The following is a 20,700-nucleotide window of genomic DNA, read 5'->3' as shown; positions in this document are numbered from 1 at the left end:
AACAGACCAGGGGAGGCGACTCAGATGGTCCAAAGTGGATGGGGTTACTTTTTATAGATCACTAATGGCAAAAGGGGAAGACGCATTTAACGTGTGTCTTGATCCCTCTATCGAGGGGGTTGCGGTTGTAAACGCATTTGAGGAGATGGCGCACCTTATAGATGGTTTATTGAAGACCACCAAGAACGTGAGATCAAATACTACCCCCAGATGGTTCGATAAAGACTGTTCACAGGCACCCAAAGAGTTGAAGTCTAACTTAAAGTCTTTACCTAGAGATAAACCTTACATTGCCCAATGCAGGCTGGTATACAAACAGACATTAAAAAAACGGAAATATTGCCTCCAAACGCAAGCTTGGGAGGACCTTAGGGAGGCCGCGGACAGAAGGGACCTGACAGAGTTCTGGAAAATCATAAACAAACCATGTTTCCAGGACTCTAATGCCCCAGAGATCTGTAATACTATCCTGCCAGAACAATGGCATCGCCATTTTAATAATTTATACAATCACACTGGCAAAACTAACGATGACGAGGGCCAAGGGCTAAGAAGGGCCGCAAGGATGGAGTTCACTCTGACAGAAGTAGAAGGGGCCATACTAGGCCTATCAAAAAACAAAGCGCCCGGCCCAGATGGCATACCCCCTGATCTCTACTTAAGCAATGTGGAGCTTTGGGTTCCTATTCTGACGAGGATCCTAAACGCGGCTGCTGAAGCCGGCCTGCCGCGTTCCTGGTCCTCAGCTATAAGAGTCCCAATTTTCAAAAAGGGGAACAGGGACAACCCCCAATGTTACCGCCCGATATCTTTGATCGATGTCACGGCAAAGGTGTTGGGCCGTGTTATTCTTACCCGCCTCACAGAATGGGCGGACACGCATCAGATAATTTCTGACATACAATATGGGTTCAGGGAGAGAAGATCAACAACGGACCAATGTCTGAACCTCTACCTCCTGGTTGCTAAATATACCATAGCCAGTAATGAGGCGGTATACTTAGGGTTCATGGATCTCTCTACCGCGTTCGATCATGTGAACAGAGAGAAGCAATGGGCCCTGATGATAAGCCTAGGGGTGGACCATGATTTAGTGAATATACTTAAAGCCCTGCATTGGAATACCACCGCCTCAGTGCGTTTGAACTCAGACGGAGGATTAACCCCTTCGTTTCTATGCAATAGTGGGGTTCGGCAGGGCTGTATTTTAGCTCCTTTTTTGTTCTCCCTTTACATTCATAATTTAGACAGAGACCTAGGCAAACTAGGAGTAGATTCCCCCCAGGTAGGCAGCCATCCGGTTCCCGTCCTGCTTTACGCGGACGACGCGGCGTTGTTAGCCCGGACCCCTAGGGGGCTTCAGAGGCTGATTGATGGGTTTGTTGGCTTCATGAACACACTTGACCTATCCGCAAATTTGGACAAGTCTTATGTTATGTTGACAGGGTCAGATCCGACAAAAAGTTTTCCTAGAAGATAGGTACCCACAAAATAGGGCAGGTTCAGTCCTTTTCTCATTTAGGCCTATTATTCGATGGGCTGCTAAATTTCAAACTCCTTGTGGAAAAACACCGCTTAAAACTGGTGGCCTCAACTGGGGCAATAATGAATTATGGCCGCAGGCTGGAAAGGTGGTCACCTGAACAAATCATGAACTTGTACAGATCAATCTGTTGTGCTAAAGTAGCCTACGGGGCAGAACTCTGGGGCTTCGCAAACATCCACCAGCTACAGGTAGAGGAAAATAAATATTTTAGAAAAGTGCTTAAAACCCCACACAGCATCCCTGCCTATATCATACACGAAGAACTTGGTGGGGCTTATATCGAAGACCAAATTAAGGTTAGGCCGCTTACGGCCTGGGTGAAGATCTGAACTAACCCGGAGGCAGACTTAAGCAGACAAATCATTACAGATTGCCTGAAAAGAGACAAAGGAATGCGTATCCCTTGGTTAAATTATGTAAAGGGCTCCCTCGAGGGTATCGGCTGTAAGATCCTCTTTAGTAACCCGGAAGTTATCACTACCCAAGATAAACAGAGAGTCAAAAAAATGTTTGGGGAATGGGCAACTGCACGTAGGGCGGCTAGTGAAGAATATAAACACACAGTAGCCGACTACAGTCTACTGAAAACTGAGTATGGGATGGAACCCTATCTTGCACTCATACATAACGCACAGGACAGATTTTTTATGACCCGTTTTAGGCTCAACCTTTTACATCACATATTGGCTGACCCCCCTGGTTTTACTGCAACGGTTGAGCAGAAGGGTACCTGCGGCTGCGACAACAGGTCTCCGCAGGATACCCTTCATTTTGTTTTATTATGTCCTTTTTATACATTACCTAGGTGCAAGTTCCTGGTGGGAATTTTGAAAAAAGCAAAGTTCAAACACGCTAAGGTAGCTTTATTGTTCCTGCAAAAGGCTAACGACGCATATACTCTGTTTTGTATTTTGAATTTTATTAAGATGGCGGTCAGGACAAGGAACTCGAGAGGGAGGTGCTGATTGTATTGCCTGTTAACTGATTGGCTAAAGAACTGTATTTTAAGGCTTTTTTATAACATTTTATGCACTGTTATGGTATTTTTTAAATGCCGAATAAAGAAGTATTTTTTTTTTAAGTGTGCAGGTGTTATGGGATCACAAGTGAAGCCACTCCTTGAGTAATATAGGGCAGCAGGCCATGTTCTAGAGTATGGGTCAGGCCCACCCAAGGAAGTGCCCTGGCCCACCCAAGGCCATTGAGATCTGGAAATTCTGCAGTTGTTATTTTATCCCTAGGATCACAAGTCCCCCACATTGAGCCCCATACAGGGGACTGCAGATATACAAGGTGTGTCTGTATCAGGTCAGGCAGAACTAATTGCTTACTTAGGGCTCCATGTAGAATTCTGCCCAGGAGCACAGAGTTGGTCTGGAGGAATTCAGTGATCACTCATTCATTGCACTGCAAGGTCTCTATAGGGAATTCTACACAAGAGCACACGGTGTTAAACCCATAGAAGGGGCCTCACAAGATAACAAGGGATGGTATGTCTGTCACAGCCCTGTGCATCTTGAGCCCCACAGTAGGTGCTGCAGAAGTGTACAAAGTGTGTCTGTGGGTGTTCAGGGTTTCAAACAAGAGAGGGCCCCCCTTAACCAAAGGGCAGGGCACCAAATTGACAGCTAGTCAAAATTAAACAATTTCCCTTTGGATGTGTTAAAAGAAGCCCGATTGCCAATCATACACCATTCTTCCCCAAATCAACCAATATCACCAATATAATTGTTGTCATTTCGGCACACTAGTCGAGCATGCTGATTTATTAAACAACTAAATCGACTCAGCCTTGGTTAAAAAAGAGACGTTTTCACAATAGTGGTTTGACCAATGATTTTTTGCTCGACTAGTGTGCCGAAATGACAAATATTAATGTCTATGATATTCTCCCATTGTAATAATATGCATCTTTACTGTTGTATTTTGTAATTATTTATTCTATTTTAGAATAATTCTGGTGTTTTTATTTTATTTGCATATAGAATAACTAGCTTTGAACATATTTATTGTTATAGTGAAAGTATTTTATGTATGATATTTGAACAGGTTTTTAAAAAAAAGAATACAACTATTCACTGGATTATGCAATTAATCAGCATTTCTTGGTGATATTGGTGAATTTGGGATGAATGGTGTATGATTGCAATCGGGCTTCTTTTAACACATACAAAGATAACTTGTTTAATTGTGACTAGCTGTTCAGGGTTTACCAGTGAAGTCACCCGTTGAGTCCCATGTAGAAGGCTGCAAAGGATGACACTTTTTGTGCTTAGATGACTAGAAATACAAGACACTCATAAGATTCCAGAGAGAGGGGTGACAAAGATCACAAGGTAGGTGTGTGGGTGCTCAGGATTCATACATTAAGAGACACTTTGTGAGTTCATACAGGAGGCTGCAGCAGAACATAAGGTGTGTCTGCAGGAGTTCGGGGATGATCACTCATTGAATTCTTAGGACTACAGAATAAAAGACAGCCAAAGAGCAGAACAGCACGTGTGTCACAGCTTTGAGGGGTCACGAGGCCAGCACCCCAAGTCCCATAGAAGAGGCAGCAGAAGACCACAAGGATTGATTGTTATAGACCTAGAATCACACAACCCGCACCTCTAGTCTCATAGGTAGGTCTGTTGGATGCCCCAGAGTACACAGAATGTCTGTGAGTGTCCAGGGATCCTGAGTGTTTCTATCAGCTTGATTTAGAAGAAGGCCCAAGACTTGTGTCTATGAGGGCTTTGGCATCTCAAGCGGTGTTCAGGGATCTGTGAAGAAGGGGACCCAAGTGTGTATGGTTAGTGTGCGTGTCTGAGGATTTCAAGGACTGTGAGTGCTTAGAGGTTGAAAGCCGGTCTGCCTGCTCTATACATACGTGTAGCTCAAGCAGTGCTCTGTGCTCCATAGAGAAGGAGGTCCAAGAGAACACGGCGCGTCTGTGGGTTCTGGGACTTTGAGGGGCGTTGTGGGCTCCGTAGTGCAGGAGATGCAAAAGTGCACGGTATGTCTGTGAGTGTTCAACCATCTCAAGCACCGTGGGCTCTATAGTGAAAGATGCCCCAAGACTACACAGTATGTCTGCAAGTGTTTAGGGATCTCAAGCACCGTGGGCTCTATAGTGAAAGATGCCCCAAGACTACACAGTATGTCTGCAAGTGTTTAGGGATCTCAAGCATCCTGGACTCTATAGTGAAAGATGCCCCAAGAGTACACAGTATGTCTGCAAGTGTTTAGGGATCTCAAGCATCCTGGGCTCTATAGTGGAAGATGCCCCAAGAGTACACAGTATGTCTGCAAGTGTTTAGGGATCTCAAGCATCCTGGGCTCTATAGTGGAAGATGCCCCAAGAGTACACAGTATGTCTGCAAGTGTTTAGGGATCTCAAGCATCCTGGGCTCTATAGTGGAAGATGACCCAGGTGTACACATAGGGCCTGATTTAGAGTTTGGCGGATGGAGTTACTCAGTCACAAATGTGACGGATATCCCGTCTGCTGTATTACGGACCATTATATCCTATGGTATTCGTAATAAGGCAGACGGGATATCCGTCACGTTTCTGATCGAGTAACCCATACACCAAACTCTAAATTAGGCCCTAAATCTGTTCCGGGATCTCAGGCAGTTCTGTGGACTCTATACAGAGAGAGGGTCAGGAGTGCAACTTATGTCTGTCCCGGGATCACAGGTCTCATACCGTAATCCCAATGTGCAAAAAAGCACAAGGTATGACTGTTGCAGCTCAGGGATCACTAGTCACAAATTGAATGTCCCAGTCCCACAGAAGTGACTGCAGCAGAGCACACGGTGTGTGTGTCACAGCCTTCGAATCACACTTTGGACAAGTGAGCTCCAGAGTAGAGGCTACAGAAGAGTACATGGTTGATCTGTTACAGCCCTGGGATTACAGGTCGCACACTTGAGCCCCTAGACTAGGGAGTTGACGAGCTGGGATTACTCACAACATTCTAGAGGATCGAGCGAAGAACCCTGCCAGGAATGTAACCCGTACCAGCGATTAGTGAGGTGAAGGAGGGCCTTAGTCGCACCAAGGGTTTGAACACACTGACCCATAGTTTTCATTGCACCAGGAGAAGATTGTCAGAGAGGTTTTCCTCTGCTGGGTCATGATCCCTCCAGAGTCTACTCTCTTCTTCGAGTTGGAATGACTGTAGAGTGTCCGACATAAAGGGATTCTTCAGGAGGGAGGAGTGGCCTGGAGCCCCTGTGCACAACCAGGGGGGGGGGGGGGGGGTGTTTTCGGCAGTGAGAGACAGGAGGTTTATAGGCCCGGACGACCCTCACTGAGCCCTCTCTTTCTCTGTTCTCGTTTGAGCCGTAGCAGCAAATAAACACCCACCCATCCCTAAAATTCTTCATAGCAGAAGATTTTAATGTTGCCAAAAATGCTGTAAAAACAAAGATTATGTACACGCTTATTGCACCTGCTGCCAAATTGAAATTGGTCTTAACTCAACTTAACGTGGGTTACGTGCCGGTAACTGTTGCCTTTTAGCTCTACCCGGGGGTGCTCACATCATGGTGTCTTCATCTGCTGGGAGGCCTGTGATGTGCCTTTATCATCTGGTGCAAGCTTGTTGGAAGTCTGTTGTGTCCCTGAGGCTTCAGACCTGGATTTCAGGCAACTAGCCCTTGGAGTCACTCTGGGGTTCTGGGTTCCAGAGATACAGGTCTAATCCTTCTCACCCAGGCAAGAGGGCAGCAGGCAGCCAATCAGCAGAGCAGGGCAGCAGTCCTTCAGAGCAGCAGAGTGGCAGTCCTTTCAGCAGCACAGCAGTCCTTCTATTTATTTTATTTTTGTTATGATCTTTTTGATTAAACTTGCAGATGCATAACACACATAACTGGTCAATGGCAGCAATCTTAGCATGTAGAGTCCTGAAAGCATTCGCATCCCCCAAGCAGTCCTTCTTCTTAGCAGAGTATCCACAGACCAGAAGTGAAATTAAGTGGTGGTTTCTGAGGTCCAGTATACATACTCAGTTCTGCCTATGAAGTGGGAAGAAACGTATAGAGGCAGGCCTTTGACATGCACAGATGTCCTGCCTTTCCTGCCCTGGCTCCAGACTAACGTCAGGGGGAATGCAGCACTTTGTGTGTAGACAGGACATAACCTATTCAAGTGTAAGTATTCAGGTGGAGGACAGCTCCTCCCTCCCATCCTTCCAGTGATGGCTCATCCAGACACACTTTGTGTGTGATATTTGATGTCCAACTGTCAACCTCACGCTGTCATTTGACCCAGAGATAGGCTACAATCACCAAATGGCTAAGGCAGAAAAACGGTACCTTTCTAAAAGTGACATTTTCAAAACTGCAATTTTAAATCTGACTTTACCCTCAGTTAGGATTTTACTTTACTATTCCAAAGACAGCAAATATGAGCTGCTACCTGTTCCCTAATGGAAATTATGCATATAAAATGTAATAAGGTAACACCAAAAGGTATCCTATTGGAGAGGTAAGCCTTGCAGTAGTGAAAAATGACTTTAGTCAGTACATGTAAAACTTAAACGTACATGTCCAACTTTTTAAATACACTGCACTCTGGGCTGTCCAGGGCCCACCATGGGGGAGACGTATTTGTATTATTAATAAAGGGTTGGCCCTAGCTAAATATTTATTTTGCCAGGTCGAAATGGCAGTTTAAAAGTGCACACACAGGCTGCAATGGGAGACCTGAGGCATGTTTACAGTGCTACTTAAGTGACTGGTACAATCGGTGCTGTAGAACTACCTGTAGCATTTAATTTACAGACCCTGGGCACAGGTAGGTCCACTTTACTAGGGATTTACAAGTACATTATTGTGCCAACTGGCTATAAGCCAATCTTACCATGTTTTAACCCCTTAAGTGCGCCAATCGGCCAGCGGCCGTCGCAAGCACTACCTTGGTAGTGCTGCGCACGTCCATTGGCTGATGCGGCCCCGCCCACGCAGTGGAACGCCCGAACCACGGCAAACGGGTTAAGGAGAGAGCACAAGCACTTTAACACTGTTTATAAGTCATAAAGTGCTCAGAGTCCTAAAACCAGCAATATAAAGTTAGCAAACAAGAGGGGTGAAGGCAAAACTTTGGGGAAACCCTGCCAAGGATTGCAGGTTTAACATCTACTTTTCACTATACTCCTCTTCCTTTATGCACCCATATTTTGCCTCTCTCAACATATGCCTTCTGAAGGCCCTGCTCCTTTTCTTCTACTCACCTTCCACCAGCCCCTCTCAGTACATTTTGCAAAAATTTGGTCTGCTAAAGGCACCTCTTCACACCCACAGGCTGGTTCCTGTAAACCTTCTATTTAAGTTGTGTTGCCCACCTACCTGGATCAGCTGCGCAAAATCAAAACCTCTGAATTCATATGCAAACGGAGAGGCAACAACAACCAAAAGATAACAGTCTTTGACTCCAAATAAACCAAGAATTCCTGACTTCTTTTATAGATTAATTTGTTATGATTTGTCCAGTATACAGCTTAAGGCTCAGCAAAACAGCCAGTACGTTCCGCTGTTGTATCACAAGCTCCACCAGGACTGCAATTACAAAAAACATTTTTTATATACTATTGAAAACATAGAATGTATACAATAGACACTAAAACAAGTGCCAACCTATTGAGGCAAAATGTATACAACAAATCACATCAAATATGGGAAAGGAACAGACCTTACAGAAGCTAAACAATACACAGAAAATCTATTATGTTTGGGCCAACAATTCTTTCATAATATGCACAAACCTAAAATGTGTATGTGTGGTGTGGTACTTACATCTCGGGTAAGTGTGGCTGATGCATCTAACTTGAAAAACGGTGGTTAAAACATACAAATCAAGATATGTGTGACTGGTGATTAAAATGGAATTGTTTGACTGGTACTTATACTCTGCATATGTGTGGATCATTATGCAGTGTTTATTATCAAATAATCAACTCCACTTTACAGATCTACAGTTGTCACCTGTTTCCTCTCTGCAGCTGAAGCTCCAGGACTGGCTGTGTCCTCTGAGGAAAGAGATGGGATACATTCAGGAGTCTAAACTTAGGGAAGAGAAACAGTATACTACAATGAGGGTGAGTGGCAGCTGTGAGTCCTGTGCAGTTAAAGATCTGATATTGTGTGTGTGCTGCTCTGTGCATGCACCTGTGTAGGTAAGAGATGCAGAGAGGCCAATGGTTCACAATCCAGCCTGGGTCATGCCTCCACCAGGTACATGTATTGGCGGGAGAGCCAAGGTCTGGGGGGTTTAGGGCCCAGATCTTTCCAAGGGTCTTCCTGAAAGAAGCAAAAACAAGAATTACTGTCCCAACCTTTAAGCTGTAATCACATGGTTATGTGGGCTGTGTTGGAGCAAGTATGCATAGATCATAGGCATCTGGTGTGTCCATGCAGACATTTGTCTGTTTGTGTGCATGTGTCTGTTGGTGTGTTTGTGTGTGCATGGTAACAATCATTTGTGGGAGTGCAAGCATCTCGCTGTGTGTGTTTGCATGTGTGTGTGTGTGTTTTGAATCATCTAGGGGCAGACTCTTGGGCAGAGAAACACACGCCGTGAGGGGAACGGCAGCCCGTGGTGCAATCCTCACCTTCTAAGCGCCGTGAGGGCAACGGCTGGACTAGCGAGGCTCCCTGAAGCTCCTTGAGGGACTGCACATCCCAGGTGCCCCGGAGGCAAGCGGCGCACCTGGAGCGTCATCACCAGCGCCCGGAGGCGCGATTTAACTGCGGAGCGCCGAGCGCTCAGAGGGGGCAGACTCTTGGGCAGAGAAACACACGCCGTGAGGGGAACGGCAGCCCGTGGTGCAATCCTCACCTTCTAAGCGCCGTGAGGGCAACGGCTGGACTAGCGAGGCTCCCTGAAGCTCCTTGAGGGACTGCACATCCCAGGTGCCCCGGAGGCAAGCGGCGCACCTGGAGCGTCATCACCAGCGCCCGGAGGCGCGATTTAACTGCGGAGCGCCGAGCGCTCAGAGGGGGCAGACTCTTGGGCAGAGAAACACACGCCGTGAGGGGAACGGCAGCCCGTGGTGCAATCCTCACCTTCTAAGCGCCGTGAGGGCAACGGCTGGACTAGCGAGGCTCCCTGAAGCTCCTTGAGGGACTGCACATCCCAGGTGCCCCGGAGGCAAGCGGCGCACCTGGAGCGTCATCACCAGCGCCCGGAGGCGCGATTTAACTGCGGAGCGCCGAGCGCTCAGAGGGGGCAGACTCTTGGGCAGAGAAACACACGCCGTGAGGGGAACGGCAGCCCGTGGTGCAATCCTCACCTTCTAAGCGCCGTGAGGGCAACGGCTGGACTAGCGAGGCTCCCTGAAGCTCCTTGAGGGACTGCACATCCCAGGTGCCCCGGAGGCAAGCGGCGCACCTGGAGCGTCATCACCAGCGCCCGGAGGCGCGATTTAACTGCGGAGCGCCGAGCGCTCAGAGGGGGCAGACTCTTGGGCAGAGAAACACACGCCGTGAGGGGAACGGCAGCCCGTGGTGCAATCCTCACCTTCTAAGCGCCGTGAGGGCAACGGCTGGACTAGCGAGGCTCCCTGAAGCTCCTTGAGGGACTGCACATCCCAGGTGCCCCGGAGGCAAGCGGCGCACCTGGAGCGTCATCACCAGCGCCCGGAGGCGCGATTTAACTGCGGAGCGCCGAGCGCTCAGAGGGGGCAGACTCTTGGGCAGAGAAACACACGTCGTGAGGGGAACGGCAGCCCGTGGTGCAATCCTCACCTTCTAAGCGCCGTGAGGGCAACGGCTGGACTAGCGAGGCTCCCTGAAGCTCCTTGAGGGACTGCACATCCCAGGTGCCCCGGAGGCAAGCGGCGCACCTGGAGCGTCATCACCAGCGCCCGGAGGCGCGATTTAACTGCGGAGCGCCGAGCGCTCAGAGGGGGCAGACTCTTGGGCAGAGAAACACACGCGGTGAGGGGAACGGCAGCCCGTGGTGCAATCCTCACCTTCTAAGCGCCGTGAGGGCAACGGCTGGACTAGCGAGGCTCCCTGAAGCTCCTTGAGGGACTGCACATCCCAGGTGCCCCGGAGGCAAGCGGCGCACCTGGAGCGTCATCACCAGCGCCCGGAGGCGCGATTTAACTACGGAGCGCCGAGCGCTCAGAGGGGGCAGACTCTTGGGCAGAGAAACACACGCCGTGAGGGGAACGGCAGCCCGTGGTGCAATCCTCACCTTCTAAGCGCCGTGAGGGCAACGGCTGGACTAGCGAGGCTCCCTGAAGCTCCTTGAGGGACTGCACATCCCAGGTGCCCCGGAGGCAAGCGGCGCACCTGGAGCGTCATCACCAGCGCCCGGAGGCGCGATTTAACTGCGGAGCGCCGAGCGCTCAGAGGGGGCAGACTCTTGGGCAGAGAAACACACGCCGTGAGGGGAACGGCAGCCCGTGGTGCAATCCTCACCTTCTAAGCGCCGTGAGGGCAACGGCTGGACTAGCGAGGCTCCCTGAAGCTCCTTGAGGGACTGCACATCCCAGGTGCCCCGGAGGCAAGCGGCGCACCTGGAGCGTCATCACCAGCGCCCGGAGGCGCGATTTAACTGCGGAGCGCCGAGCGCTCAGAGGGGGCAGACTCTTGGGCAGAGAAACACACGCCGTGAGGGGAACGGCAGCCCGTGGTGCAATCCTCACCTTCTAAGCGCCGTGAGGGCAACGGCTGGACTAGCGAGGCTCCCTGAAGCTCCTTGAGGGACTGCACATCCCAGGTGCCCCGGAGGCAAGCGGCGCACCTGGAGCGTCATCACCAGCGCCCGGAGGCGCGATTTAACTGCGGAGCGCCGAGCGCTCAGAGGGGGCAGACTCTTGGGCAGAGAAACACACGCCGTGAGGGGAACGGCAGCCCGTGGTGCAATCCTCACCTTCTAAGCGCCGTGAGGGCAACGGCTGGACTAGCGAGGCTCCCTGAAGCTCCTTGAGGGACTGCACATCCCAGGTGCCCCGGAGGCAAGCGGCGCACCTGGAGCGTCATCACCAGCGCCCGGAGGCGCGATTTAACTGCGGAGCGCCGAGCGCTCAGAGGGGGCAGACTCTTGGGCAGAGAAACACACGCCGTGAGGGGAACGGCAGCCCGTGGTGCAATCCTCACCTTCTAAGCGCCGTGAGGGCAACGGCTGGACTAGCGAGGCTCCCTGAAGCTCCTTGAGGGACTGCACATCCCAGGTGCCCCGGAGGCAAGCGGCGCACCTGGAGCGTCATCACCAGCGCCCGGAGGCGCGATTTAACTGCGGAGCGCCGAGCGCTCAGAGGGGGCAGACTCTTGGGCAGAGAAACACACGCCGTGAGGGGAACGGCAGCCCGTGGTGCAATCCTCACCTTCTAAGCGCCGTGAGGGCAACGGCTGGACTAGCGAGGCTCCCTGAAGCTCCTTGAGGGACTGCACATCCCAGGTGCCCCGGAGGCAAGCGGCGCACCTGGAGCGTCATCACCAGCGCCCGGAGGCGCGATTTAACTGCGGAGCGCCGAGCGCTCAGAGGGGGCAGACTCTTGGGCAGAGAAACACACGCCGTGAGGGGAACGGCAGCCCGTGGTGCAATCCTCACCTTCTAAGCGCCGTGAGGGCAACGGCTGGACTAGCGAGGCTCCCTGAAGCTCCTTGAGGGACTGCACATCCCAGGTGCCCCAGAGGCAAGCGGCGCACCTGGAGCGTCATCACCAGCGCCCGGAGGCGCGATTTAACTGCGGAGTGCCTCTCGCCCCGCGAGTCGCGCGCGGGAGCGCCCGAGCGAAGCCCGGGCAAAGGGCGGGCCCTCTGTGGCCCTCAGAGGCCTGAGGAGTCTGGGCTGGGCACCACCCCCTGGCCAGTTTCGCTGCGACCATCAAGGTTGTGGTAAATAAATAAATAATACCCTATTTTTGACTAGACATATATCATAACAGATAGCTCAATAAATAAGAGTCAAGATTCGAGGTAGTGGGAGTTTTTGCAGGTTTAATACAGCATAAGGACAGGAACAGGACAACCTGCATAGGAATAGGATGACAGGGCCCAGCAGCTGCTGGGGCTGGGTCTGGGATGAGCGCGCTGCCTTTTGATAACAATACATGAGCATATATACATAACGCAAACACATAGCATTACATTGCAGTAGGCGTAGCAGTGGGTGGAGCAGAAGGCGTGACGCGTAGCAGTCGCGAAAGATAAGAGTGAGAAGGAGGTGTAACAGGGCGTATACATAGACATGTGATGCAAACGTAACAGAATATGTCATGAATGGGCGGAAACATAGGAGGGGGCTACCTAAGGAGCCGGGACCTCTAACCTGGTGGTGCGCGCAAACTGGCAATGACGTGTTACGAGGAGAAGCTGGGGGCTATGAACTCTGTGCTAGGAGCAGAGACTAAAGTCTGGAGGGTCGGAGCGACATGTACCTAAACCCTATCTAGTATCTGATGTTTAGGGAACATGTTGATATAAACTAGAAGTCATGAGGGGAAAAGCTAACAGACTCTGAGACTGGACCATGCATTATTCTACATATAGTGCGTGATGAAGAATATTAAATGACCATTAAATACAGTATTTCTCTTAACATGGAGCCGCATAGGCTAGACAATGACGGAAACTATTGATGTAGTTCAGTAGCTTAGGAATGCAGAGAAGGAGGACTAAACTGATAGCTGGAATCATAACATAGTCTTGGCAGACTCAGAGGCAGAGCCAAGCTGCACCGGGCACTGCGAGGCAGGAAGTAAGTGAAAGGTCGAGGATACAGGTGGGGGCTGGATCGCTCCTCAGCGAGGCTTCAGGAGACAGGAGCTGAATCTGGTGTCCAGGCCCTTTTGAGGCCTAGAAACGGGGACTTTATAATGAAATAACGTGCACACTGAGAAACGTGGCAACGTAGCTTTACATAGGCCTGATATTCGTAGTATTCACGAGGACTGGAAACTGGCATACCAGAGGAGGACACAACTGTAATTGCGTCTTGAATCGGACATGGGGAATAACATACGCATATTGGTCATGCACACATAACATATGATGGATGACACGTAGAGACACAGAACATGGCAAAATTTACTTTTCCACATTCCCTCCTTGTCACTACGTTTCCATCAGGAAACATCAATATTCATGATACCATCTATCATTTCATACAGTACCATTTGTTCATCTCGAATTGTCTTGGAACGGGATTTAGAACGGGGCTTGGGACTAGGAATACAAGAGGTAGCACACATGCCGCAAATCGCAGGGCCACATTGTATACAGAGGCAGCAGCTGAATATGATCGCTACTGCGATACCTAGAAAGGACAGGACTTTCCATCCCCAGGCGGAAATTATATTCCAGAACCAACCGGACCATGTCCAGGTGCCTGGATCCTGGTGTAATAGATGGGCAATTTTATGAAGTCTGGTTATAGCTGAATAAACAGACGGCGCGTTATTTGGAATGAAAATGCAACAACTGGATCCGATGACTCTACAGGCCCCGCCCCTATCGGCCAGTATGACGTCAAGGACGAGACGATTCTGGAGCACAATAATTCTCATAAAGGATTGCTCTTCGGTTAAGTTACCTAGAGCGGAGGCAGTCTCATCTACTACAGCTTCAAGGGTTCTTGTTAACCTACGGATTAGCTTACTATTTACAACTGTACCTAAATAAGGGAAAACACCTTTATCAATATCAATGAATTGCTCTGCAGCAGTTTCAGTATAATCGACAATCGGGAGGTTTCTCTTGTGTCTAGTATGTACTAGGAAGGAATTCCTATGGTAGTCAGGTGGGGCTAGGAAAACAGGTGGCAGTAGGAAGGCAATGTAACAGGTTCCCTCCCAATCGAGGGGCAGACGTACATATGCGGTTTGACCACAAACAAAATAAGAATGACGTGAAGCTTTAAAAATAGATTTCCCACTGTCACTATACTGGATAATAGTAGTACAATCACTATGTCCTACGTGTACAGAACCATAATTACGGACACATAATTCGCCTTTGACTGGTAATACTGAAATAGCAGGTGAGTCTGGAGTAGTATCAGACTGAACATTCAGGACCATGAAATTCGAAGAATAGTTACCTAAATTATACACTTCATTTTCTAGATCTAAACCTGTTCTGTGGGGGAAACCTTGCTTGTCTGGGAAACATGTGCTGTTAAGAAAAGACATATCTGTTAAGGATGACGTTAACGTGGACCATGCTCCACACGAACCATTATGTGAAAAAGGATAAGGAAAAAGTGGCAGAACTCCCTTTGACGTCTGGAAAGGGGGCAGTCGACCACACACCCAACAATTAGTGGCATTGCTGGTTTGATGTGAATAATGTAACATGCGGATAAATGTATTGTTACGCATAGCGAGGCGGTATGAATATTCGTGAGGAGGCAGATCACTAAACGTGTGCTCTACTGTAACATTAGAAGGCTTATTTACATGAGGAACTGGAAAACACAGGAAAAATGCGTAACTAGTGCAGGAAATCAAAAGGCTGAGAAATAATATGAAACTTAGAAAAACGATACATCGGATTGAGTTTTGACTAACTCTCTCACTATGGGGGTCTATTTTATACATGTCAGAAACAGTCTAACCGTTTCACCTAGGGGAGGACTTAGACAATCAAACTGGCTGACTTATTTTACTAGACCTTAATTTCTGTTTATACTCCTGTTGCAGAGTTTTCTCTAACAGGGGAGGGGTTGTGTCAATGTCATTTGCGGGACAGTCCTTAGAAACAATGTTTTGACAAGTCTTGATATCCTGGGAAATGTTCTTGGAGACCGGTTTCAATCCGTAGAATTTCTTGACGTGCGAAAGGTGCACCCAGCCGCGGCGTCCTTCCAATTTCACAGCTGTACGGGTGGTGAGGAGGACCTGACGGGGCTCCTTCCAACGTGGCTCCAGCGGACTTGATCTGTCGAAGTTACGTACGAGCACCATCGAACCTGGAACGATTTCATGCGGTGCCACCTCGGTATTGTCTGGAAATGTGGCGGCAACCTGTGAACGACATGAGTTGAGGGCAGACATCAAGGAAGCTAGGTAATCTGTCAGCATATTACATGAAACATGAGTAATACTTCGGGGTCTAGGAGTACCCCACATGTTAGGGGGGCGGCCGAATACGACCTCATACGGGGACAGACCTGATCTGGAATGTGCGACCATGCGCATATAAAACAAAGCGACTGGCAGAGCTACTAGCCAGTCCACACCCTTATCTTTACATATTTTGGCAATTCGAATTTTCAGAGTCTGATTATGTCTCTCGACTAGACCGGCTGCTTCAGGATGGCGTACACAATGAAACTTCCACTGGTACCCTAACAACAGGGAAACGTGCTTCATCAACTCAGATGAGAATGGCTGACCGTTATCAGAATATACGACTCTAGGGAGTCCATATCGAGGGAAAAACTCACGAACCAACTGCTTGGCAGTGGTCGCGGCTGTGTAATCTGGGACTGGATATGCTTCTGTCCATCTGGACAAAGCGCATACAACTACAAGAACATACTTGAAACCTCGACATCGCTCCATCTGAATATAATCCATCTGGAGGACCTCAAAAGGGTGGTCAGGAGGCTGGAAACCACCTTGTTCCACCGGGACACTTTTACCTGGATTAAACTGACAACATATCATACAGGTACGGACTTTCTGCTTGGCTGCAGCTCGTAAATGCTTGTTGAACCAAATGTTCTGGATACTGTCTAACATTGCTTTTTCTCCTAAATGTGCTGGACTATGTGCGGTATTAATGATGACTTGAACCATAGAGTCGGGGAGAAACCATGCGGTCCTACCCTTTGTTAACCATCCTTGATCTGTCTGGACCCCTCCTTGTTCGGACCACTTCTTGATTTCTTCAGGAGTAGCATGTAACTGGATATCTATGACATCTTGTGTAGGGTCCTTAACTGTCATACATGTAATCGGATCTGGAGTATGTGTCATGTTAACTGGAATGTCTGGAGTCTGTGCTGTAAGCTTGGCTGTGCGATCTGCTAGATCATTACCTTGAGAAATAATGTCAGTGACTTTCGTATGTGCTTTGCATTTCATGATAGCGATAGATGTCGGTAAATATATTGCATCTAACAGAGCTTGGATAAGGAGACCATGCTGAATCTTGGTTCCATGAGAAGTCATGAAACCTCTCTCCTGCCAGAGCACTCCAAAGTCGTGTACAACTCCAAATGCGTAACGTGAATCTGTGTAAACATTAACTTTCAGGTTCTTGGCGTGTATACAGGCTTGTGTCAGAGCAACTAGCTCTGCTGCTTGAGCGGACAGAGTATCAATACGGTGTGTTTCAATAACTTCAGTGTCAGTAGTCACTGCATACGCGGCGACTAGTTCTCCTGTACTAGTTCTCATACATGAACCATCCACATAAAGTGTCAGGTCAGGATCTGGTAACGGAATGTCTGTCAGGTCTTGTCTTGGCTTTGTCGTAATGTTAACTACTTCCACACAATCATGTGTGGCAGAATTTGAACTAACTGATGGTAACAGTGTAGCAGGGTTCAGGATGTTGCAGCGTCTGATTTCTATGTGTGGCTGAAACAGTGTCAATTCATAACCTGTTAAACGTGCAATTGTCAAGTGCTGTGTTTGTGTTCGGTTTAAAAGAACTTCCACGGAGTGTGGGACTTGTACTGTCAAGGAGTGTCCTAAAACTATGGAATCACTTTGTCTGATAGCTAGTGCTGTGGCTGCAACTGACTTGAGGCACGCAGGCAGAGCCTGGGCTACAGGATCTAGTGTGCTCGAAAAATAAGCACAAGGCTTGTATTGTCCTGCTTGGTCTTGTGTGAGAACAGATAATGCTGTACCTTCACGTTCTGTGACGAAAAGTGTAAAAGGCTTACTGTAGTTCGGTGTAGCTAGAACTGGAGCTTGGCATAAAGCTTTCTTTAACTCGTTGAAACTAAGTGTATGTTCAGATGTCCAAGGGAGAACAGTCGATACGGCTGCCTCCTGTGTCGTTAACTGTATCAGTTGCTTGGCTAGAAATGCATACTGGGGAATCTATTGTCTGCAATAAGAAGTAAGGCCGATAAAGGCACGTACCTCCTTCTGGGTCTTGGGCTGAGGAAGACTCGCTATTAACTGGATACGGTCTGGTGTCAACTGCCTACCCCTCTTGGACAGTAAGTGTCCTAAGTAGACCACTTGCTGGACACAGAATTGAAGCTTCGAAGGGGACACCTTGTGCCCCATCTCGGCTAGAAAATACAAGACTGTAAGTGATGCTCGCTCGCAAGCACGTTCAGAACGGGCTGTGATCAGTAGATCATCGACATACTGGAGCAGGGCAGTGTCAGTTGGCATGTGAATATTATCTAGTTGTCTCTTAAGTGCTTGACTGTAAATACTAGGGCTTTCTGTGAAACCTTGAGGAGCGCGTGTGAACATATAGCTCCTTCCATTTAAACAAAATCCGAAAAGAAACTGGCTGTCTGGATGGATGGGAACACTAAAAAATGCGTTCTTGAGGTCTATGACAGTGAAGAACGTGGCTTCGGAATCAATAGCAGTTAACAGGGAAGAGATATCTGGGACAACTGGGTACTGCGGAATAATACATTTATTAAGTTCCCGTAAATCAATCACTAATCGATATACTGGGGGTGCATTTGGATCAGTACGTTTCATGACTGGAATGATCGGAGAATTACATACATTGGAGTCAGTTTCTACAACTACTCCTTGAGCCATGAGCTCGTCTATAATTTTGGATAAGGCTGCTACAGCCTCAGGTGGCAATCTATACTGCCTGATTCGTGGTAACACTACACCTGGTTTGAGAGTCACACGATGGGGTGTGATTTGCATGTAACCTACATCAGTTGGACCTTGCGCCCATAAATGCTGCGGAACTTTAGACAGTCTGGAATCAAAATCTCGTAATACATAGTGACCCTTAAAGTCACGTAGGAACAATCGTATTCCCTCTGGGGAACAACATATAACTGCACCTAACTCTTTCAGTGTTTTAATGCCCAATAGATTTTCTGGACATGACTTAGTAAGTAACAGATCAGTAGTGCGGGACAATGGACCTACTTCTAGAGTGACTGGCTTTGAAATCTCATTAACGATAGGCTTTCCTGAAAATCCAAGGGAAACATTTCTTGAGCCTGAGAGCGGAGCCCCTGGAACTTCGGCATGACTAATTGTGGTCCTACTTGCCCCTGTATCAATCAAAAACTTTCTGTCTTTCCCTAATACTTGACTGTGAACATAGGGACCTTCTTGATCTACAGGTATCTCGATGAGAGGCAAGCCTACCTCCCTCTCTAGGCTGTTTCATGAATATGGCTGGTACTCTGGATACTCAGACTGTGCATACTGGTACATCTGCGATGTAACATGCTGTGTTGCAGCAATAGGCTGCGGTGCTGTAACTGTCTGTTGTGCATTCTGTGGCTGAAGAATCTGTGAAACTTGTTCCTGTCTAGGCGGACGTGGTCTTTCTTTAGTCTTACCAGTAGCTATGTTGTGTTTCAGAACTGCACACTCATTTATAAAATGACCTGGCTGTTTACAATAATTGCAGTTCCCTTTAACGGGAGCTGCAGGATGACTGACTTGATTCGGACCCCTCTTCTGACTGTCTTGAGGAACAGATTGTGCAACTAGTACTTTCATTTTCGTGTCTTTCATACGTTTTCTCTCGTGTTCTTGCTCTTCCCTGATTCTATTCTGGTGGTACTGGAGCATCTGGAGCATCTGGGACGGAGTATTTGCTTGCCAGGTACTTTCAACTTTCAGAACTCGGTTTTTAATTGGTGGACTTGAATTCTCGACTAATTTGGTAACGAAAAGGTGAGGGTATGACTCACTACTTGTCTTGAGACCACTGTTGATACTAAAGCACTTTTCAAACCTAGAATAAAAATCACTAATATCTTCATCTTGTTTCTGCTTACAGGCTGAGATTGCATCCCAGTCTTCTTTTCTCGTTGTTAATAATCTGGGTAAAACTTGAATTAATAATTCTGGTAATTCTTTACATTTCTCTCCAAGACCAGTACCTGGTACATGTATCTTATCTTCTGCTTCTAGGACTGCCCAATCTATCTTTTTCTCTCCCACCTCCCATTCTTTTTCCTTTAGCTTTTCATACACCCCTGCGGGCAGCAGAACCTTTAACATTTTAATGATATCTGGGTAAGTGTATTCTCCCATACGGAGCATGTCTTTTAATTCTCTATGGAACCCTGCTGGATCTTTGTCATGACAGGGAATTAATTTCTTCATTTCGAGGAGTTCCATCTTTGTGATCGGAGTGTATACAAACACTCGCTGCATTTCGCCACCCGCTCCTCTGACTGGGTGGACTTCTCGTAACGGATTCTGTCTGTCTATGTAGAATGATTTACTTTCTGGGGGTGAGACATGAACAAAATGCGGGTTCAAGAATGTTCTATATTTGTGGCGCTGTTCTAGAATGACACTAATTAAATCGGTACCTAGACCTCTCCATTTGTACTGGAGTAACTCGTTCAGGATATCATGTAACGGGCCTGGATCAGAATGTTGACCCTCATACAGAGTAATGAGGTGCTGAATCATATACATACCCACCAGTCGCTGCTCGGCTGGGGGCATTTTCAGGAACATTTGTGCCACTATTTCGTCTGGAAAAGTGGTAGAATCAGTAATCCATCTGACTGCTGATCGGACTAGTTCCTGTTCATGCATAGTACTTAACTCACTATAACCGATTCGTGATTTCAGAATGTGATCGGTAGCTTGAAATACTTGTTCTAGGGAACCTTGTTCTGGTGCTGGATGATGGAAAATTGGCTTGTGTTCTAGACGTAAATGGCGATCTGGAAATCTAGGTTTTCCTACATACGCTATTCTGGCAGTATTCTCGTCGTCTTCCTCTTCAGGATCAGAGGTACTTTCTTTCTCGCTTACTTGTGCTGCTTTACGCTGTTCGTGTATCTTTATTATCTCTCTACGGATTTTCTTGTACATACTTTCCATGGCACCAATGGTATTGTGCTTTCCTTCGGCTATATTATCACTCCATTTTGTTAGAGTTTTCATTTCTTCCGGGTCTTTAGACGGGTAATCCTGTTCTCTTATTAGACAGTTAATTAAGAACTTTAATATCATGCGCTGAATCTCGGCTTTCCTTTGAGACATGGCATCACTAATACTTTGTGGG

The sequence above is a fragment of the Lissotriton helveticus genome, chromosome 4_1 (genome assembly GCF_964261635.1).
Source record: "Lissotriton helveticus chromosome 4_1, aLisHel1.1, whole genome shotgun sequence".
Classification (NCBI taxonomy): Eukaryota; Metazoa; Chordata; class Amphibia; order Caudata; family Salamandridae; genus Lissotriton; species Lissotriton helveticus.
Note: the sequence above shows the minus strand (reverse complement) of the source record.